We start from the raw sequence: 6,868 nt of genomic DNA on the forward strand, positions 1-6,868 counted from the left end.
CGAAGCTCAATTGCGTGGCGTGCGCGTCACGTCACGTGACGTCAAGAGCCATGCAGGAATGGAATCGATTTACAACGCTGCCCAAGGTGATGACTAAGCGCTTGTTTAACGCGTTCCTGTCTATGACGTGTGCACTTTCAACCTGCAGTCATCATCTTTGCGCTTGATATTGTTTCAGAACAAGTTCTCAATAATGGCGTCACAAAGTCTCATAAACGACGCAGCTGGAAGTTTTTCTTCTTCCGAAAGAAAAACAAAAAAAATAACGAAACTAAGAGAGGTATGTAGACTGTTCATTGTCGTATCCAGGCTTACACCCGGTGGTTGAAGATTTAGATTAAGTGGACGGAAGGCAAAGAAGCCAATCTTCGTGTCCACCTTCAGGCATGTCTTTAAAGTGTCCTGCCAAAGACACAGCTGCATGCTCTTGAGCGGTGTCGAACCGGCGCCCTTTCGATTGCTGTTCCAGGGCTCTCACCACTCGGATATACAGCCGACGATTGATGAAATAATAACTAGAATATGTGCACTTCAACATAAGGAAATTAGTGTTTTTTTAATAACAACAAATGAAATGACTAAACCGAACGCTAAGTTTATATAGTCAGTTCGCATCAGTTTAGTTTTAAAGATTCGATTTAGTATCATATTTATTCATAAACAAAATATATTATCAAAAATCGATCGCAAAATTATTGCACATGCGCAATTTTAAAACAAAGAATGACAAAACCAAACGACGATGGTTCAGCCCTCGGTGCGTGCAGTCGAAAAGCATTCATCAAAAACGCTTCGCGTTCTCGTGTATGAAATACCTTGCAGACATCAACGCTTCAACAGGTGGAAACTTTACTTTGTCAACCCAGGTGACTGAACCTGTGTCAGTGGTTCAAAACATCTACAGAGAGTTACCTCGTCAGAGAATTTTTCAGTCCAAGAACAAACATTTATTAAATCAATTAACTAAAATGTTTCTAATAGATTCTCTCCACGAGATCGAATTATTGAAGACCAAAATAGAAGCATTAGAAGACGACCTGGAACTATTGAAGGTTTGGCCAAACTTTGTGCTACACAGCAGCAGAACTAAGCCTCAGCTAGAACAGACCTTTGCCCCCCGGTCTATAACTTTTGCTTTTGTGACCGGAACATTTGGTTCAGGTCCAGAATCATAGTTATTTTAGTAGGGGCTTACCCCTAATGTTTCGATTGCTTTCGAACAGTGAGGGTGCTTGAGCTTTTATACATTTGACTGCAAAGTGTCATGAATCCACTTGATGAAACTTAACTGATCTACTCCTCGTGGTGGATTGGCTAGCACTCTGATTGTTATGTTATATTTAGAATATAAATGTATTGTATTGTAATAAACGTAACTATTATTAAACTGAAGCCCCAAATACATTTACACGATGTTGGCAAGATTGGCTTTGTTCACGAGGACATCTGCTGATGCCGTAATGGGTAATGACGCAGCTTTGAAAACGTTTTCTTTTTGTCAAGTAATAATTTCCATATTGCTAAACAAATTGTAGCAGTTACATTTCCAACAAATCTTGGAGCTTGGCCCAAAGACGCACGCGACTGATTCTACTCTGTGTTTGTCCACAGATCTTGCTTGAACGGGAACGAGCAACCAATGGGTCCGAAGGTCCTTCCATGGAAGCAGCGGCTTCGTCTACCACGTGATCACTTTGTAAGCCAATGATAAACATTTCAGACAACCTCAGATAAAAACCTATGAAGACAAATTTCCCACTGTGGCTGATTGGGTGGACCAATAAAGAAGCATACTATAGATTGGAAAAAGAAGTACACAGAACAATAAAATTTCATTTCCAGTACAGTAGTCCCCGCTTATTAAACCCACGGTTAATAGACCTACCCGCTTATTCAGCCCAATTTGGTCCGGCCCAGAATTACTGAATGTTTAGGAGTGGCAAAGAATCGTTCCCCGCTTTTTACGCCCAACCGTTTAGTAAGCCCAAAATTGTCCCCTCCAAAGGTGGGTTTAATAAGCGGAACTGCTGTATTGGATTTCATCGCACTGGAATGGTTTCAGTTTCATGTTTTATTTTCACCATGAAAGCGAAAAATACTAAGTCACAGGAGTCAGGAAAAGTAAAAGCGACAAAACTGAAATATTAAGTGTGTTTGAAATTGGAATAATTCACTGCATACAAGCATTTAGCTAAGTCGCATCATTTATGTTTTGCCAAGGGAGGCCTGCTGAACGTCAATGAATCGACTTGCGCCCCCAAATGGATGGTAGAAGTTAATGTTTCAACAATCTCGTGTTGTTACATTAATATCAACTCACCATCCGATATGAGCCTTTTTTTAGTGTTGCAGCGATGAACCTTTGGTCATTATTTCTTTGTGTTTCATTTTCATCTTTTATTTCCCACTATCAAAGTGAAACAAACATTTTTCATAACAACACAGCAGAAATCTATAATAAAGTAAACGTGACATCATTGCTTTGAGTGGCGACGTCCACTTTGCAATGCAACAGTGTGTTTTGCTCTGCTTATTTCATGTATAGTCTTTCTGTGGAGCAATCCAGACAGGAAAATCCGTCATTTTTATGTCTGCAAAGGTTAAATCAATGTAAAAATGACTGATTTTGCTGTCTGGAAAAGAGCATCTTCTTTGGTCTTCAGCTCTTTTACTTTGTGGCAACAGCTTTGCTAAGTTTAACCGTTATTGTTTCTTTTCAGCAATTGTGATGCAATTGTTTTTTTATTGACTTCGCAAGAAATATACCGACTTTCGTTCAGACGACTTTCTTCAAAGATGTGAAGTCCTTGACGCTGTAGCGGCGCAGTGAGTAGCAACCCGCTCATACACACCGTCCCTGTGAGCATGACAGCAACATCCCGAGCACAGTAGTGGTGGGGATGACCTGAGAACGGGGCCTATATTTCTTGTATATCAGTTTTGCACTAGAAAGGAACGAATTGTCCCAATCAGAACGTAAAAAGAAGCTGACCGGTCTGACACTAAAATTAAGCCATGAGCAGAACGCAGAGCAACGACGTTCACACCTGTAACCGAGCTTAATTGAAGTTATACTCACACCAAAACATGCCGGTATACTGTCAAACTGATACTAAGTGCTGATCACTTCAGCAGAGAAACCCGTCTTGATTAAAGGCGTGCCGCTCAGAGCATGCGGCCATGACACATTGATTGCAATGCGGCATCTAACAACATGTGCAACGTAACACGGACGCAAAGCCATGTATGTATCGATGTCCCGAATGCAAACAAGCACCCTATGGAATTCCAACCCTAAGGATGGTAAAAAAAAGAAGCCGTGAGGAAACTCAGAAGTGACCTATGGAGAGTAGGGGATACACAGACAGTTTCGCACTTTTGTGGAGGCTTTGAACCACTGACCCTGGTCATGGAGAGTGACAAAGTGGACAAAGTGACAAAGTTTCTACTTGTTGTTGGAGTGTTGTCAGTGAATTATTCCATGCACGATGTGCCAATGAACGGAAAGCTCTGCTGACATGTTTGTTTTTTTGCACAGCTTAAAGAAAGAAATAATTTTGCTGAATTGTTTGCTGTCTATCGTTAACATATGATACGTGTCTTTGGTCTTTGCTGTGTTCTTGTCCTTAAAGTTCACTGCTGTTTTCATATTGATGTAAGGAACTTTGAACGAATTGTTGTTGATTCTTAGTAAGGCCAAGTAATAATATATTCTCTTTGCATCCTATGTGTCATGTGGAATGACTTCTGTACCTGTCTAGCAGAAGTATTGATGAGTTTATTTTGTTTCATGTCTCTTTTACTAAAACGAATGCGAAACGAGACACCTTTTGTATATAAACAAACAAAACCAGCAGTGACGATTCGAAACACTCGTTTATTGAACCATAGATACTTGAACCATTATCTATGGTTCAAGATAACCATCTTTTTACCAAAATTGTACTCATTTACTCATTTATTGAACATTGAACGACTCCCTTCCACCTCCTGGCTCCTCCGACATGTTTGATTTCTTTCTTGCTTTCCTATGTTCTTTCAATGCTGCCTCCAGTGATAAGAATTAATTCATCACAGGCCAAACCATTTGGTGACGTCACAATTAAACTTTACTGTTTTGGCTTTGTGAAGGTGTTGTGGGTGGTTTTAGATTTTGTAAATTTCATGGTTTTAAAAATAAATGAAACATAATTTATACATTTTCCACGTACACTTAGTGTGCACACCGCACATTAAAAGATTCGGGTTTTCCATTGGAATCCATCCACTATTTTATTGAAAGTTTTCCAGGTTTTTATAATTTGATCAAACCATCAATAAAATTAAACAAGTTTTGACGATTGGCCAAAGCTTTTAATATGCCGTAGTGCGCCACCCGGTGTCTAGTATAAACTACAACGTCACTTTTCAACAGGGCAATTCTAAACAAATCAGTTTAGTCATTCCTCATAAAGCGGCTTTATACAAAAGTAGATTGCCCAGCCAATTATTACACCACCATGCCGGGCACGATTTTCTAAATTGTATAATTTCGTGTGATTCGTCATTCTATTTTGTCGCCAATACGCGTTAGTAGATGAAAATAGAATAATAACGGAATTCAAATTGGAAAAGACGCCAAGCGAGTACAGACGCAAATATTATTGACATCGATTTTGCAACGAAGTTGACGCTGTTGACGCAAAAGAACTCGGGGCTGCTAATTCAATAATCAAAATAAAGTTAACACAATAACGCTCCATATATTTGTATGGAATACGACAAAAACAAAGTAGATACATTTATCGTCTAAAAAGGAATAAATTTTGAATTGAACTCGGAATGCTTCGGGAAAGATTAGAATTTGTTTTACCCCCAGAGGAGGGAAAGATTTTCTCGGACAACACAGAAAAGCGTGTGGACTACCAAGCTGTAGTTTGTCTGGTCTTTCATCCAGGACACAATCTATGTAAACTCTTCGATTCCTCATTTTTAGACAAAATTTGTTCAAGGTGTTGAATGGAAGACTGGCTGCTATAAAAAAAATCAAAATTCAAAAACTGCTCTTTAAAATCAAAATTACGTATCAGCAATTGCTTAATAAATATGGGCACAATTCATCACAGACGTTTTTGAATTTAGTTGCGATCGATAACTCATTTCCTTTTGTTCTTTATGTCTAGGTTTTCACAAATAAATGAAATACTGTAATCACATTTTCTGAGGATGCGCATTGTCATGGTGCGCGAAAAGTCAGTGTCACGATTTCTTTCTATCTCTTACCAGGAAAAAGACTTGGAAAGATTCAATGACGTAGTTTAATGGGTTATAACCGAAAAGCAGTCAATTCAATTCACGGATAGTTCTATTGGTGAGATGATATATAAAAACGCTTGAAGGACTCCAACGAATGGTTCACCACTTCCAACAATTAATCAAAGTAACAGTAAACGGCAATAGATTCCAACGCTTGCGACTATTGATCGAGTTTAACGTAATCCACTCACAGCTTCTCATACGATTCTAATTTCAATCAGAAATTATATTAGCATCAACTTGCTTTACTCGTATGCAATACTTCAACTTTTGATCAACAATAATCTTTGCTTCTATTACCAACTGCTACTATTAGGCTACAGCAATGATCTCTCATAACCAACTCATCATAATAATCAACTCATCATCACATAATCATCATAATAATCATTACGCAAATTACACCACTATTTATAAAAGGTTTGTTCGGTCTAGCAACTTCGAGAAGGTTACGTAATGTTGCATCACACGAACTCATCGTTCGGTCACGTTGCATTGAGCGGCATAAACAAGCAAGTTTAAAGAAGACTCTAGAACTGCACGTAGCAAAGGAGTGACCTAGAATACACGTTACATAATACAGATTTCGTAATCAGAGGTTACTTCAGGATAATGACCGATGATAACCTATAGCATAAGAATTTTACAATCAAAACAGCACGCTCGATCGAGATACAAGCAGCCCGTTGCAAGACCTCGCACATTGATTGTGACAGTCAGTGACGCAATAAATCAACTTGTTTGTCGCTGCTTTTACTTCCACATTCATCAGATGAAAGTTGCAACTAGTGCTAGAAACGATATTTGATGAAAACTCAAAATTTCCAGTAGCCTATACATATTTGGGATTGTGATACACAAGGTTTCCAGAAGCTAAAAACGATTTGGAGCGTCTCCAAAATAAACAAATCATTATGACGTCATAAAAATATACGTGCTGTAATTCTTACTGATCAAAGTCTAATTAACGGCTGAGCTAAAAAGTGTCTGCCAAAGGTTATGAGCTCGAAACCCACCAAACGCATGCAGTTGTGAATTAGCAAGATACCTGGTGATGTGATGATGTTTGTTTATTGTATCCTGGCTTATGCCCGGTGGTTGAAGATTTAGACTAAATGGACGGGAAGGCAAGGAAGCCAATCTTCGTGACCACCTTTCAGGGATACCTTTAGGTGTCCTGCCAAAAACACAGCCACATGCTCTTGAGCGGTGTCGAACTGGCGCCCTTTCGATTGCCGTCCCATCGCTCTCACCATTCAGCTAAGTATTGACGCAAGTTAACTCAAATAAAACGAATGTTCTTATGATGTTATTATGGATTGTGATGAAACACAAACAGAAACAAAACTTTTTAAGTAACAAATCGGCGGAAAGAAAATATCACCTGGTTTCCAATCAGACACAACACGATTCGGTCGCAACAAAATTTCTTCAAATTGTTTAATTGTATCTATGGGAGCCATCTTTTATTTATCATCTGATTTCACTTGATCATAAGTGACAACCCAACGTGTTTATCTAAACGTAATGTTTCTCTTTGTGTGCTGCATTACGCAATTACGAAACTGCGTTT

This window comes from Aplidium turbinatum, chromosome 16 (genome assembly GCF_918807975.1).
Source record: "Aplidium turbinatum chromosome 16, kaAplTurb1.1, whole genome shotgun sequence".
Lineage (NCBI taxonomy): Eukaryota > Metazoa > Chordata > Ascidiacea > Aplousobranchia > Polyclinidae > Aplidium > Aplidium turbinatum.